This window comes from Schistocerca americana, chromosome 3 (assembly GCF_021461395.2).
Source record: "Schistocerca americana isolate TAMUIC-IGC-003095 chromosome 3, iqSchAmer2.1, whole genome shotgun sequence".
Taxonomy (NCBI): Eukaryota; Metazoa; Arthropoda; class Insecta; order Orthoptera; family Acrididae; genus Schistocerca; species Schistocerca americana.
In genome coordinates this window covers 401315247-401331135 of record NC_060121.1, presented here as the reverse complement: position 1 = coordinate 401331135, position 15889 = coordinate 401315247, and the positions used below count along the sequence as shown (strand labels likewise).

Genomic DNA, 15889 nt, shown 5'->3' with positions numbered 1-15889 from the left:
GCTACGTCGGTGAAGGTTGTGGTCACTAACCTGTTGACCTTGAGGAAACGAGTAGCTTAGCAGTAAAAACTAGTGGTCATTTCAAATTGCATCATGCCGCTGTCGCACGTTGTCTGGCTAAACGTGTTGTGGTCGCCATTCTCTCTCTTTATCTCGGTGTCTCTCTTTTTATCTCTCTCTCACTCCCCCCTCTCTTTCTTTCCCTCTCTCTCTCCTGGTGCGTTTGACGATCCTGCCGAATTACGATCAGTGGATATACGAAAAGGAAAAATGTTTAATATTTAACATCAAATCGGTGACGTGGTCATTCGAGACAGATTACAAGAGCGGACTGAGTACGACGAAGGAAATTAGCCGTGAACCTTCAAAGGGCGATCCCCCTCGTTCGTCTTAAACGAGATAATCAAATCATTGGAAACCTTAACTTAGGAGAACCGGAGAGCGGGCTACTTTAAGGCATATAAAAATGATGCTTTCGTGAAACGATTTTCTTAATAACAGTGCCAAAACTCGTATGTCCATATAAATACAACTGTTGTTTCCTTACCTGTTAAGATCGAAAGGCCGCACTAGGCCAGCAGACTTCATTTGGCCAACTAGAATTTTAGAAATCGCATGTTGGCAAAGATGTTAGGTTCTGTATGCGTTGCTGATACGATTCGAAATCTTTATTGTCAATAGATACGATTCCAGTTATTAGCTAAAAATTAGTCTGTTCATTTGAATGTACGAAAAATGTAGTTTTTTGTGAAGTACTACACGTAACAGTGCATCAAGTAGTTTATATCCCATAGTCAACATCACAATGTTTTTGCATCGCCTTTCATTTCGACAGAGAAAAAATTGCCGTTAGTCTGTTGAGGAGTGTCTGATGGACATTAAAACTGTATGCTGGACTTCGCATTGTTCATAAGCAATAAATAAACGAATCACATATGACGTCGAGTCTTAGACTTTTAAACTCCTAAATGTAACCTATTTCAGCACAAGTGTAACTGTTTGTCACATAAAATTCTAGTACAGATAGTATTCAACGTAATGGCCAGTTAGATATACACTAACACAATCTTTACACTCGGGTACAGGGACACTACATTACCTCCATCCAGTGCAAAATCTCTATGTTGAGTTGAAGAGATAAAATGTGAGACGCAGTCTAATGGAAATCGAACACCTGCTACAATTGAACCATGAAATGGTTCCATTCAAAAGGGGTCACCACTGTGTTAAGATATTTATTGCACTAGGTGACAAGACGATTAATTCATTTCTTATATAACACGGGCATCCGCTGACGTATCGACAGCCGCACCCGCTTGTGCACTTTCTTGTTCGACTGAAACCGAAGTCCACGCATCTCTTCCTTCAGTTCGCCAAAGATATGATAATCGCATTGTGAAAAATTTGGGCTTTCACAAGGTGAAAGTTCCGGGTTATACGGTGGACGTTGCAGTGTTTCCCAACCAGACCGCTGAAGCGCGGCCTTTGTCCCGTTGAGAATGTAGAGTTCGGCGTTGTCGTGTGGCAGGATGATTCCGTCCGACAGCGTTCCTTGGTGTTCTACGCTATGATGAGTCGCAGTTGCTAACAAGTGTCTTCATAACGCCGCGCATTCATTGCGGTTCCACGTTCGAGGCACTTGACAAGTAGAGGGCTACTGCAGTGGAAGTGGAGTCATCATGTCCTTGCTGGAACATGTGTGAACAGAAGGAGATGTCGGGTGTTTTGACTGTTGGTTTCGCCGCTTGCCCTCGGGTTGTTGAAATGCTGCCGAACGGAATCACTTTGTCGCACGATAACGGCCGCCCCCAGACTGCCAAACGGACGAAGGATACGCTTCATGCAACATCCAACGTAAAGCCCGGATCTTTCACCGAGTGATATTCATATCTTTGGCGACCTGAAGAAAGACAGGCATGAATGCATGACTGCTCAGTACTGAAATCTGCAGCTATTTGACGAAGGGTTGCATTTCTGTCACATCGAACAGTTCTCTTGAGTCCTTGTTGGTCTCGTTCTTGCAGTATCTTTTTTTCGGCCGCAGCGACGTCGAAGATTTGTTGTTTTACCGGATTCCTGATATTCACGGTACACTCGTGAAATGGTCGTACGAGAAAATTTCCACTTCATCGCTACCTTGGAGACGCTGTGTGCCATCACTCGTGCGCCGACTACAACACCATGTTCAAACTCATTTAAATCTTGATGACCTTGAATTGTAGCAGCAGTGACCGATCTAACAACTGCGCCAGACACTTGTTGTCATATATAAGTGTTGCCGACCGCAGCGCCGTATTCTGCCTGTTTACATATCTCTGTATTTGAGTACGCATGCCTATACCAGTTTCTTTCGTGCTTCAGTGTATAATACTACTGTTTGAAACGGCGTCTTATCCACCTCAGTAACGACACAAAAAATTCTTTGTTATTCCCCCTCAAATAGTTGCAGAAAGCTGCCAGTTGAACAAATTTTAAGTATCCTACAAACCGCACTCAGGTAAAATTCAACAACCCATTCATTAAGACAAGAGATTACTCGAAAGAGACGGCCAGTATCCACTCACTGATTTGCTTCACAGAGTTTTACTGTACAAGGGAGACGCGTGATGTAAAAGGGTAATTTATTGATCACGAGATCCAGTTTTTACGAGCAGCCTATTCGCTGAAAGTAGTCAAGCTGCTCACCTTGAGAGTGCCAGGTGCAAGAATCCTGTAGCTTCCACGAGGCGAGTTATTCTGCGTCTTAAGGCCGTAGAGCAAACATGTGGCTGCGTCTGTTGTGTACTGTGTTTCTATTGCAAATAGTGTTCGTTGTTGGGGAGGAAACCGTGTCTCCACACGCGACGCCTGCCGGAATAATGACCCAAAGAGAAGGTGACTCGTCTCAGAGTTGTCCTGAGGGATACATTAGCTTTCGGGAAGGCTGCATACAACCCTTCGACTTCTCGAAGGTAAGTGTTTTCTGATGTTTTGGTACACACGACTTATTTCCAAGTAGCGATCACAAGTCTTCGTACACAGCCAGCTAGGGGACAAGTACTCTGAGAAAAACACGTGCAGGTAGAGTGGTGCCAAATTCTAACATGATTCATTATCTACAAACAGTTTCTTGAAAAATGTATATAAAAATCAATTTCTTACACGAATTCTTCGTTGTGCACATTAAATTTCACTGAAATACTGATATTAGGTCAGAACAAAATTAGAGGTGACGCTAACTATTATACATTCTTTTCCTGGTATCTTCTCCGTCCCTTGGCTTTGAAGCATGGACAGGTTCATCTTCAGCGGTGAAACTTGCAGTGAATTACAGCGCATAAGCAATGCGTAGATCATGACAACAGCTTTAGTTCCAGAGAAACCAGCAGAATGTGCGGAGCTGTTTTACAACTTAAAATTTTTCTTCATCTTCACGTTTATAGGCAAAACAGAACCGTAAAGTAACCATTTATGATATGAATTCAAGTAAAGAGCTTCACCTGAGTTATTCATACTGTAGTCTGAACTTAAGTACAAGATATCTTGTTTATTCCCTACACAGTTTGTACGCAGTCCTTTAGCATATAAGCCGTGCTGTAAGCAGCAGAGGCGGTTTGTGTTGTACACTTTTCATTAAGTGCAACGTACTGAATGATGCGTCATGGCAGTCTCCAGCCGACAGAAATTTTCACGTCGTGTGGAAAAAAGCTTGTGATGGCTTCACTATTCTGCTCTAGGATTAAAGTAGACGTGCTAACGCTATTTTTATTACAGCTACTTCATCCTGAACAGTGAAAGACGCGCGTAGTGTTAGGCGCTATCTGAGCAAGTGTCTAGAGGTAAACTACGTTTACAAAAGCATTTTCACTGCCTCAAACGAACTGGAAAACTATGTCATAATGAACTGCGCCTACTGCGTGAATGGAGTATTTGTGAACACCGGACAAAGAAAAATAGGATAAAAAGGATTGATGTAAAAACATCGCTATCATAGTTCATCAATCGTTTTACGGCTTTGATGGGGTTCACTACGAGTTCCTTCTGCTGCTTTCTTCATCTCACAGAGACACTTGAACCCAAAACCATGAAGTATTTGTTCTTACTGCAACCTATGTCTTCCCCTGCCATCTTTGCCCTCTCCAGCTCACGCTTGTACCGCGGACGCTTTTCGCCTTATATCGTAACACACGAACTGTCATCCTGTTTCTTCTTCTGGTTAGTATTTTCCACACAATCATTTGCTCACCGATTCTACGGTCAACTTCCTCAATTATTACTAGTCCACTCATTTTACAGCATCATCCTGTAACAGTACATCTCAGATACTACGACTGTCATCGTTTCTGATTTTACCACAGCCTACCATTCACTTTGCGCTCTAGGTGTAAACTGTTAGTTGTATTTCTAATAGAGGCCACGATTGGTGGATGTAACCATTCCAAGCGTTTCGCAGCACTTAAATCTACATGACTATTCTGCAGTTGAAATTAAGTGCTGGCATAAGGTTCATCGAACCACCTTTAAGCTGTTCCTCTACCGTCCTACTCTCGAATAGCGAGCGAGCTCTTATGTTAGTACGATCTTTTCTCTCTGTGTAGATAGGTGCTAACAAAATGTTTCTGCATTCAGAGGAGAAGGTTGGTGACTGAAATTTAATAAAAGTACCCTACCATGACGAAAAACGCCTTTGTTTTAATGACTCGCTTGTCATACCCATGAAACTCCCTGCCCTTCATTGAACTTTACGGATATCCTCCGTCAGTACCACCTGTTGTGGATCCCATACCACAAAGCAGTACTCCAGAAGAGGACGGACGAAATTACTGTAGGTCCTTTTAGTAGAACAGCTACATCTCGTAAATGTTCTGTCAATAAAGCACAGTCTTTGGTTTACTTTCCTCCAGCATTATCTACATGATCCTTCCAAGTAAAGTTATTCGAAAATTTAATCCGTACGCATTTAGTCTGAATTGACAGCCTAGATTTACCTGACTGACCTTGTGACGGCAATTTAGTGGATTGCTTTGAGTAATCAAGTGAATGACTTCTCATTTTTCATTATTTAGGGTAAACTGCCATTTTTGACACCGAACACATATCTTAACTAAATAATTTTCCGAGTGTTTTTGATCTTCTGATGACTTTACGAGACGGTAAAAGTGCAAACAATCTAAGAGGGCAGCCCCGACTTTCTTCTAAACCGTTTATTTAGATTAGGAACAGCATCTACATCTACATCTACCTGATTACTCTGCTATTCACAATAAAGTGCCTGGCAGAGGTTTCTCTACCGCTCCACTCTCGAAAGGCCGCGGAAAAAAATGTTTGCTTAAATTTTTCTGTTGAAGCCCTAATTTCTCTTACTTTATCGTGAGGATCATTTCTCCCTATATAGGTAGGTGCCAACAGAATATTTTCGCAATCGGAGGAGAAAAGTGGTGATTGAAATTTCATGAGAAGATCTCGTAGCAGCGATAAAGACCTTTGTTTTAATGATTGCCACTCCAATTCACGTATCATGTCTGTGGCATTACCTCCCCTGTTTCGCTTTAATACAAGACGAGCTGCCCTCCTTTCAACATTTTTGATGTCATCCGTCAGTCCCACCTGATGCGGATCCCACACCGCACAGCAATACTCCAGGATAGGGCGGACAAGCGTGGTGTAAGCAGTCTCTTTAGTAGACCTGTTGCACCTTCTACATGTTCTGCCAATGAGTGGCAGTCTTGGGTTTGTTATCCCCACAACATTATCTACGTGACCAAACCAGTTTAGGTTATTTGTAACTGTAGTCCCTAAGTATTTAGTTGACTTTACAGCCTTCAGATTTCTGTGACCTACCACGTAATGGAATTTTAGCGGATTTCTTTTAGTAGTCATGGGAATAACTTCAAATTTTTCTTTATTGAGGGTCAATTGCCACTTTTCGCACCATACAGATATCCTATCTAAATAATTTCGTAATTCGTTTTGGTCATAGATCAGGAACAATAGAGAGCCTATAACACTTCTTTGGGGAACGTCGGAAATTACTTCTGATGTACTCGGTGACTTTCCGTCTATTATTACTACGAATTGTGATCTTTCTGATAGAAAATCACTAATCCAATTGCACAACTGAGGCAATATTCCATAGGCACGCAGTTTGGTTAAAAGACGCTTGTGAGGAAAGGTGTCGAAAGCCTTCTGAAAATCTAAAATAAGGAAACAATTTGGCATCATCATTCAATAACACTCGTTACTTCATCAGTATAAAGAGCTAGTTGTTTCACAAGAACGATATTTTCTGAATCCGTGTTGACTACGTGTCAATAAATCGTTTTCTTCGAGGTAATTCATAATGTTCGAACACAGTATATGTTCCAAAACCCTACTGCAAATGGTCGTGAGTGATATGGGTCTGTAATTCAGCGGATAATTGCTATTTCCCTTTTTAGGTATTGGTGTGACTTGAGCAATTTTCCAGTCTTTAGGTACGGACATTTCTGTGAGCGAGTGGTTGTATATAGTTGCTAAATATGGAGCTATTGAATCTGCATACTCTGAAAGGAAACTGACTGGTATACAATCTGGACCAGAGCCTTTATTAAGTGATTTAAGCTGCTTTGCTACACCGAGCATATCTACTTCTATATTTCTCATCTTGGCAGTTTTTCTTGTTTGGAATTCAGGAATATTTATTTAGTCTTCTTTGGTGAGGAAGTTTCGGAAAATCGTGTTTAAAAATCTTCTTCAGTGGCACTGTCATCAGTGACTTCCCCGTTGTTATCGCACAGTGAAGGTATTGACTGCGTCTGGCCACTGCTGTGTTTTATGTAAGGCCAATATCTTTTTCGGTCGTCTGCCAGATTCCGACACAGAGTTTCGTTGTAGAAATTATTAAAAGTGTCTCTCATTGAAGTACACGCTGCATTTCAAACGCCTGCAAAACTTTTCCTATCTTGAGGATTTTGTGTTCTTTTAAATTTGACATGCTTTTTTCGTTGCTTCTCCAACAGTTATCTGATCCGTTTTGTGTACCGTGGAGGAAGAGAACCATCACTTATTAATTTATGTGGTATATATCTCTCAACTGCCGTGGATACTGTCTCTTTGAAATCATTTCACATCTTTTCTACGTTTACATGATCAGAACGGATGGAGTGGAGACTGTCTCTTAAAAAGGCGTTAAGAGTATATTTATCAGCTTTTTTAAATAGATGTACTTTGCGTTTCTCTTTCATGGCTTTGGGTGTTGCGGTATTCAACCCAGCAGCAACTGCCTTGTGGTCGCTAATCCCTTCATCCGTCATGATACTCCCCATTTGTTCACGATTATTTGTTGCCTTGAGGTCAAGTATGCTTTCACAACCATTTACGCTTCGAGTGCGCTCATGATCTAATTGTTCAAACTGATTTTCTGAGAAAGCATTCAGTACAATTTCGGATGACCGTCTACGCCTTCCACCGGCTTGAAACGTATAACTTTTCCAGCATATCGAGGGTAGATTGAAGTCACCACTGACTATAAGTGTATGAATGGGGTAGCTATTTGAAATGAGACCCAAGTTTTCTGTGATCTGCTCTGCAACTATATCTTCTGAATCGGGGGGGGGGGGGGGGGGGGAGGGTTCGGTAAAAAGATCCAATTGATAGTTTAGTCAGATTGTCAAGAGGGTCTGTAACACTTCCCTGGGGAACGCCAGATGTTTCACTCGATGACTTTCCTTCAATCACTAAAAACTGTGACCATTGTGACAGGAAATCACGAATCCAGCCGCGCAACGGAGACCATATTCCATAGTTAGGCAGTAGAGAAGAAGTCTCTTGAGAGGAACGTGTCAACAGTCTCCAGGAAATATAGAAACATGGAACGAATCTGAGATCCCCTGTCGACATCACTCGTTGCTTCGCGTGAATACATTGCTAGCTTTGTTTCACAAGAACGATATTTTCTGAATCTGTGCTGACTGTGCGTCAGTAGATCGTTTTCTTCGAGGTGATTCAGACTCCCATTTCAAGTCATCGTTAGTGATATGGGTCTGTAATTCAGCGTACTAACCCAATTATCTTTTTTGAGTATTACTGTGACTTGTGAAACTTCCCAGTGTTTAGGTACCAGTCTTTCGTTGAGTGAGAAGTTCTATATGGTTGCCAGGTTTGGGACTACTGTATCAGCGTTCTCAGAAAGCAATGTAATTGGAATAACGTCAGGACCGGAGGACTTTGCTTTATTAAGTGATTTAAGCTACTTCGCAACACCGAGGGTATTAACTCATTCGTTACTCATATTGGCAGTGTCCTTGATTCCCATTTTGGAACATTCACTTCGTCTTCAGAATAGACAACACAAATGCTCTAAAGTCTGTTACATCACTAGTTTTTATAATTTTTAAAAATAACAGCAAATTTTTATACAATAACCTTTGGTGGTTTTCAGATATATTTACTAAAGTCTTTGGCGAGGAATAGTTCTTTTCTTTGTGTTACTCTTCTTTTTAATTCATCCTTGCCTCTTCCATCAATCGTTATCTTGCTTCCAAGACAGGAGAATTCCTTCACCCCGTCTATAATTAAGTGATTAGTTTTGTGTTAAGTTTATTGTTAATCTCATTTCTGTTGCTCCTCAGTACGATCATTCTTTGATTTACAGTAGTTCATTATGGTCTGTTGTTGTGGTCTTCAGTCCTGAGACTGGTTTGATGCAGCTCTCCATGCTATTCTATCCTGTGCAAGCTTCTTCATTATGATTTGCTCAGTACATTGAACAAGTTTTTGTGTTGTTCTTAATCCTCACAGTGAGCAGCAATGTCATCAACGAATCTTCTAAGCGTTATTTTTCACTTTCAATTTCAACTGCAATTCTGTAGCTTTATTTCATTTCCATTACTGCTTCCTGTTATACAGGTTGAATAGTGGGGGACAAACACTGCATCTCTACCTTTGACCCATTCTACTCTAACAACTTCTCTTTTGGTATTCCATTCTTATTGTACCTTCCTGTTTATACTACATTTTGAATAATATACGGCTTTCCCAATGACATTTACCTTTTTATGATAAGATTTCAAAATTCTTGGACCACTTCATACTGTCGAAAACGTTTTCTAGTCGAAAAATTGTACGGGAGGCCTGTGATTTTTCTTAAGTTTTCCTTTTATTGTCAAGAGTAACATTAGACATACCTCACCGGTGCCGTTATAAAGATTAACCAGGATCAGATATAGACTCAAATCACAATTTAGTAGTGATTAAGAGTGGATTGAAGTTCAAGAGACTAGTCATGAAGTATTAAGGAATGACGAGACACGCTTGAAGTTCTCAAAGGCTGTAGATACAGCAATGATGAATAGCTCAGTAGTACAGTTGAAGATGAATGGACACGTCTAAAAATGGCAATCACAGAAGTTGGATAATAAACTTCAGTTGCTAGATGAAAGAAGGAAATACAAAAAATTTCAGGGAAATTCAGGATTAAAAAAATACAAGTTGCTGAATAATGAGATAAATATGTAGTGCAGTGAAGCTATGACGAGATAGCTGCATGAAAAATGTGAAGCAATCGAAAAAGAAATTATTGTACGAAGGACTGATTCAGCATATAGGGAAGTCAAAACACACTTCCGTAAAATTAAAAGCAAGGGAAGTAACATTAAGAGTGCAACGGGAATTCAGCTGTTAAGTGCAGAGGAGAGAGCGGATAGGTGGAAAGAGTACATTGCAGGCCTGTGTGCGGGTGAAGATTTGTCTTGATTATAGTAATTGATTTAGGTTGAAATATTTCATTTTATGCAATTCTTGTAATATAGATAAATAGAAGATGATAGAAGAAGAAAGAGGAGTGGATTTAGAAGACATAGGGGATCCAGTATTAGAATCAGAGGAGAGGTCTGGAGGGTTTAATATCAAATAAGGCAGAAAGGATAGATTACATTGTATCAGAATTTCTAAAATCATTAGGGGAAGAGGCAACAAAACGACAATTTACGTTGTTGTGAAGAATGTATGAAACTGGCGACATACCATTTGAATTTCGGAAAAATGTCATCCACACAATTCCGAAAACTGCAAGAGCTGACAAGTGTGAGAGTCATCGCACAATTAGCTTAACACCTCAGCTTATGAGCGTAATTCAAATGAAATGGACAGAGCTGGAGCGTGAGACCATGAGTGAATGTCAGAAGGACCACGGACAATCTTGGCTGGTTTACGTAATATAGGGAAAAATCCATGCAGTGACTCAGTGGATGGTCTGTTGATTGCTTCAGAAAACATCCGCTTGCCAAAGGCATAATTTAACTGCCGACCGTAATCCATAGGAAGGTCTGTGGCAGGCTGATGGGGATTATGATGATGAGTAAAACAAGTAGTCTCAAATGTTCATTGATGTAAAAAATGGTACCCTGTAACATCAACAGATGACTAATTTTCAGACGACTCGAGCTAGCTTGAATGGTTGCGTAATATGTGTGTACAACATCCCTTGTAGGATCACATTGGTCCGTCCTACGTTCACGTTGGATTCAATCGGACACTGGACGTGTTTCACCGCTCGTTTCAGATACTCAGGATTCCTCCTCACGTATCAAATACCTGTCATCATGCCACAGCTACAATACCAGATCAGTCCAGTCCAGTATCTTGGTTGTATCTTTGCATAACACTAAATCCATCTCCATCTCCTGCCCCGTACGGCAATGCGATTGTGGAACAATTTATCCTGTAATCTACTTCTTATCAAAAACCACTCTGCATTCAAGACAAGATTAAATCTTCATCTGTTACCATCGGCGTTGCTTCCCCACCGGTATACATCAGACGCTTTCTTTCTGTCCAACAGGAACCAGTATCTCTCTCACATTGTAGACTATGTGTGCTTTCCTGAACCCTTTCCGTTTCTGTTGTCTTCCTTCCATCACACCAGTTCATTTTATCTTATTATTTCTCCATTTTTCAGTAATCAGTCACCTTCTTGACGCACTTCGGTTCCTTCTGTGCTGTTTCCCCATGCTTCTGTTAGAAGTCACTATTATCTATCGACACGAACGTAATGAGAAATTCGGTTAATACAATGTTACGGGGCCGCGCTGAAAAGTAATGCCTCCAAGTATTTATTTGAACCTTCTTAAGGTTTTTTTTTAAATAAAACAAACGTTATTAAAATTCTACGCCTTTATTCTTCATGTCTGCATATATTTTTCCAACATACTTACTCTGGTAATTCACACATCTTTCTCAACGAGAGACCATTTTGTTGATAACTTCACTGTAGGAAGTTCGGCTTTGTTGACGGAGCCCCAACCTCACCTCTGCTTGCACCGCTTCATCATCATCAAAGTGAAATCCTCGAAGGTGTTCTTTAAGCTATGGAAAGGAGATGAAAATCGGAAGGGGTGAAGTCGGGACTGTTGGGATGATGGATGGTGGTTATCGCAGTGCTCGTGTATGGTCTGTAGTTGTCATGCTGAACGAGACGACGCTCCTTGTGCGACTGAACTCTTTGAACTCGAAACTCGATTACAGCGCGCTGTTTCTCACGCATCGACGTGGTAATGTAACACGCCGCCTTTTTACACGCTACGTTTGGGAACCCTCTTGGGACAAGAACTGCAGATATGTAGACATGAAGAATAAAGTTGTACAAATTTAATAATGTTTGCTTTATTTAAAAAAAAGAATTAACAGTTTCCGCACAGGAAATTCGCAGTGATTACTTTTCAGAACACTCTCGTAAAAAGATTCAAATTTCCTAAAATTCATGTAACCATTCCAATTCACATTGTCATTTTTATATTAATAATAATTATTGTTATTAATGTTATTAACACATATCAGTCCTGTGTTATAAGAGTTGTAGTGTTGGCTCACTAAGAACATCTGGGTGGATGTAAGAGTCAACCTGAAGGCCTTTCTATCTGATGTAAATGCATAAAGATATTGAAATCAATAAATAAACCATTTCATCTAAAATATTCTTAATCTGTGTGTTATCTAGGCGCTTTACAGCTAAGACGCAAATTTCATGCAATTAAAAGTAGTTACGATCGAGTTTTGAGGTCTGGAGGCAAACGGAAATCTCTACAGTTACCTTGTCTTACAGGAACTTTTATGTAATTACCGAATATGAAAATATTACTAAAAACAGCTTGAGAAATAATATGGACAAGTGTCTTGCTTCAGTACGATCATTGGTGAACTTTATACGCCACGATCACATGAAATTCGGAGATATGGTACTAAATTATTTTTCAAAAATCGTACCGTGTACGGTAGTCGTATGGAATATACTATATAAAACTTATCTAGTGAATTACGAAATTCCGAATCAGGTTGAAAGAATATATCCACTTATCAATGACAGCCTTAAGGTGATAGCCATAACTTTCAAATTACGAAATTTTTACTGATTCTTGGGATTAATAAAAAGACTGGAAGTTGTAGATACGGCTTTTCTCCCCACAGAAACAACAATGCTTTGCACAAACACACATCATACCCTCTCACAAGACAGTAACACAATTCATAGTCTACTAAGATATATGTAATGTAATAAGAAGCAGGCCTACATATTGAAAATTTAAGCACTTAGTATTTACATCATGTAGTATACTATCAAATGTATAAACTAAACAGCGCTGCAGAGAACAATAATTAGACTAAAATGATGACTTGCCATGTAGTAGCAACGCTTCTGTAATCTACAATGGAAGATGATACAGCAACTGTCTTAGGAATGTGCATTTATGTAGTGGCTAGGCCCTGAGATTTATAGTTGCTGAACGCAACGCGTCAACATTACCGGCTAAATGTTTCATAATTCAGAATTTCGTATTTTAGTCTTACATTATGATCAAAGTTTTGAACTTTAAAATGGTTGAAATAGGTTCTGACCACTACAATACGCTATGATTTGTTGAACACGAACATTTAGTCTGATATCGGCTTCTTTTTCTTTTATACTGTACGCTCATGTTATTTCTTGCAATTGTGTAACTCAAGCTTTTCTATTTCCAGGTCAAGAACAGGTGAAGGAATAGAGACCAAGAGAAGAGAAACACATGATAATTGCCATGAATTACTGAACCATCCTCAGTCTATCAACCGCATTAACCGAACATCATTTCACTGTAAATTAAGCAAAAGAACAAATAATAAATGACTACAATTAATACATAGATAAAGATTATTTTTGTACTACAAATATTTATTTATACATTTCCCCTTAAAGATCATCCAGTTACTTCGATTTAACTAAATTAATTTAATCTTGTCCTATCTTACTAGTCACGAAACACGTGAACGGAAACGTAGTCTGGCGGCTGATTGTATCAGGAAAGTGATTACAGTATTCCAGGTGAGTAAGATGGAACACTGTCAACAGATTTTCCGAGGAATTTAATTCATTTCCGTCAAGTATTTTGATTACTGTACACCAATAATCAGCGGATTGATCGATACATATTATGATGGGACGCGTGCCATGTTATCTAACGTTATGTTATGTGGATAGGCTAAGACGTCACGTTGTCTGAGTACCGATTCCTGCACGAGGACAAGCCATCTTCATTTTAAGCATTTTATTTACAGTTTTCATTTCAGAGACTGTTCTGAATACTCTGTTCCAAAAGCACTTTGGCTATGTGACACCAGATTTGTAGTTAGTTAACATGTCGTTTTCCAGGGCACGTACTAGTAATGTTCTGAAATAGTGTTTGCTTCCATCTTGTACCATACGCCATTCCTCTGCCCAAAGTCACGTTGTCACACTATCGACGTATCCATAAAGCGACCGAAGGTTTCTGCTTTAACATCTCCTAACAGAGTGTCAATTAACCGCTTAGGCATTTGTAATGTACCACGATCGTAATACTAACAGCTATCGGCTGATCGACAAATTACTAAAGCAACACCTCTGCATGCAATATTTTACAATCAGAGAGACAGTAAAGTTTTTCATGGAGTTGCGGTAATAGCAACAAGGCACTGGAACAGTTAATGTATACTGTGAACACAGGTGACATGCAAGTCGTAGTAATAACTCACAAGTCTACAGTATAGTTACAGCCTAACACGGAAATAGTATGAGGATTGAAGAAATCACACATATTTAAAGCATTCTTACTCTAGAAATTACACTCATTCAAAGTACTCTTCAAATAGTATATGAAATCTACTGCGAATTGACGTAACACTTAGTACGTGTGTTCTGAAGTTCTAGTAAGGAGTACATCTACATCTACATCTACATTTACATCTACATCCATACTCCGCAAGCCACCTGACGGTGTGTCGCGGAGGATGCTTTGACTACCTCTATCGGTTCTCCCTTCTATTCGAGTCTCGTATTGTTCGTGGTAAGAAAGATTGTCGGTATGCCTCTGCGTGGGCTTTAATCTCTCTGATTTTATCCTCATGGTCTCTTCGCGAGACGTACGTAGGAGGGAGAAATATTGTTTGACTCCTCGGTGAAGGTATGTTCTCGAAACTTAACAAAAGCCCGTACCGAGCTACTGAGCGTCTCTCTTGCAGAGTCTTCCACTGGAGTTTATCTACATCTCTGTAACGCTTTCGCGATTACTAAATGATCCTGTAATGAAGCGCGCTGCTCTCCGTTGGATCTTCTCAATCTCTTCTATCAACCTCATCTGGTACGGATCCCACACTGATGAGCAATATTCAAGCAGTAGGCGTTCAAGTGTACTGTAACCTACTTCCTTTGTTTTCGGATTGCATTTCCTTAGGATTCTTCCAATGAATCTCAGTCTGGCATCTGCTTTACCGACGATCAACTTCATATGATCATTCCATTTTAAATCACTCCTAATGCGAACTCCCAGATAATTTATGGAATTAACTGCTTCCAGTTGCTGACCTGCTATATTGTAGCTAAATGATAGAGGATCTTTCTTTCTATGTATTCGCAGCACATTACACTTGTCTACATTGAGATTCAATTGCTATTCCCTGCACCATGCGTCAATTCGTTGCAGATCCTCCTGCATTTCAGTACAATTTTGCATTGTTACAACCTCTCGATATACCACAGCATCATCCGCAAAAAGCATCAGTGAACTTCCGATGTTATCCACAAGGTCATTTATGTATATTGTGAACAGAAACGGTCCTACGACACTCCTCTGTGGCACACCTGAAATCACTCTTACTTCGCAAGACTTCTCTCTATTGAGAATGACATGCTGCGTTCTGTTATCTAGGAACTCTTCAATCCAATCAGACAACTGGTCTATTAGTCGATATGCTCTTACTTTGTTCATTAAACAACTGTGGGGATCTGTGTCGAACGCCTTGCAGAAGTCAAGAAACACGGCATCTTCCTGGGAACCCGTGTCTATGGCCCTCTGAGTCTCGTGGACGAATAGCGCGAGCTGGGTTTCACACGAACGTCTTTTTCGAAACCCATGCTGATTCATACAGAGTAGATTTCTAGTCTCTTGAAAAGTCATTATACTCGAACATAATACGTGTCCCAAAATTCTACAACTAATCGTCGTTAGAGATATAGGTCTATAGTTCTACACATCTGTTCGACGTCCCTTCTTGGAAACGGGGATGACCTGTGCCCTTTTCCAACCCTTTGGAACACTACATCCTTTGGAACACTACGCTCTTCTAGAAACGTACGGTACACCGCTGCAAGAAGGGGGGCAAGTAATAATTATCCAAGTAGTGGAGCTTTTAAGTAATATTTAACAATGACGGTTAATACAATATTGACTAAGTGAAATTCATATTTATCTAAAGTTAAGTGGTCTCTGAACATAATTGCAAAGATACTTCTCTTTTAAAAAAGTTACATGAAAGTAATGCAAAATTTACTCGTAAAATGCATTTCAGAAAGGCACTTTCACAATTCAGTTTCAAAACTATTGCATGAGAGGCGTTAGTGAACGAACAATAAAAGTTTACTTGT

The 15889-nt window shown here is 40.0% G+C and overlaps 1 long non-coding RNA gene across 2 annotated transcripts in view; it reads left to right on the top strand.

Moving 5' to 3' along the window:
• Positions 1 to 13144, top strand: part of LOC124605884 — a 33934-nt gene extending 20790 nt beyond the window's left edge. Inside the window, exons 1-2 of one of the 2 annotated variants that reach the window (XR_006978687.1) lie at positions 2660 to 2951; positions 12973 to 13144. This is a non-coding gene — a long non-coding RNA (uncharacterized LOC124605884). Of the gene's footprint in view, positions 1 to 2659; positions 2952 to 12972 lie in introns of those variants that run through there. The other variant, XR_006978688.1, reaches the window with a different exon arrangement.
• The last annotated feature ends 2745 nt before the right edge of the window (positions 13145 to 15889 follow it).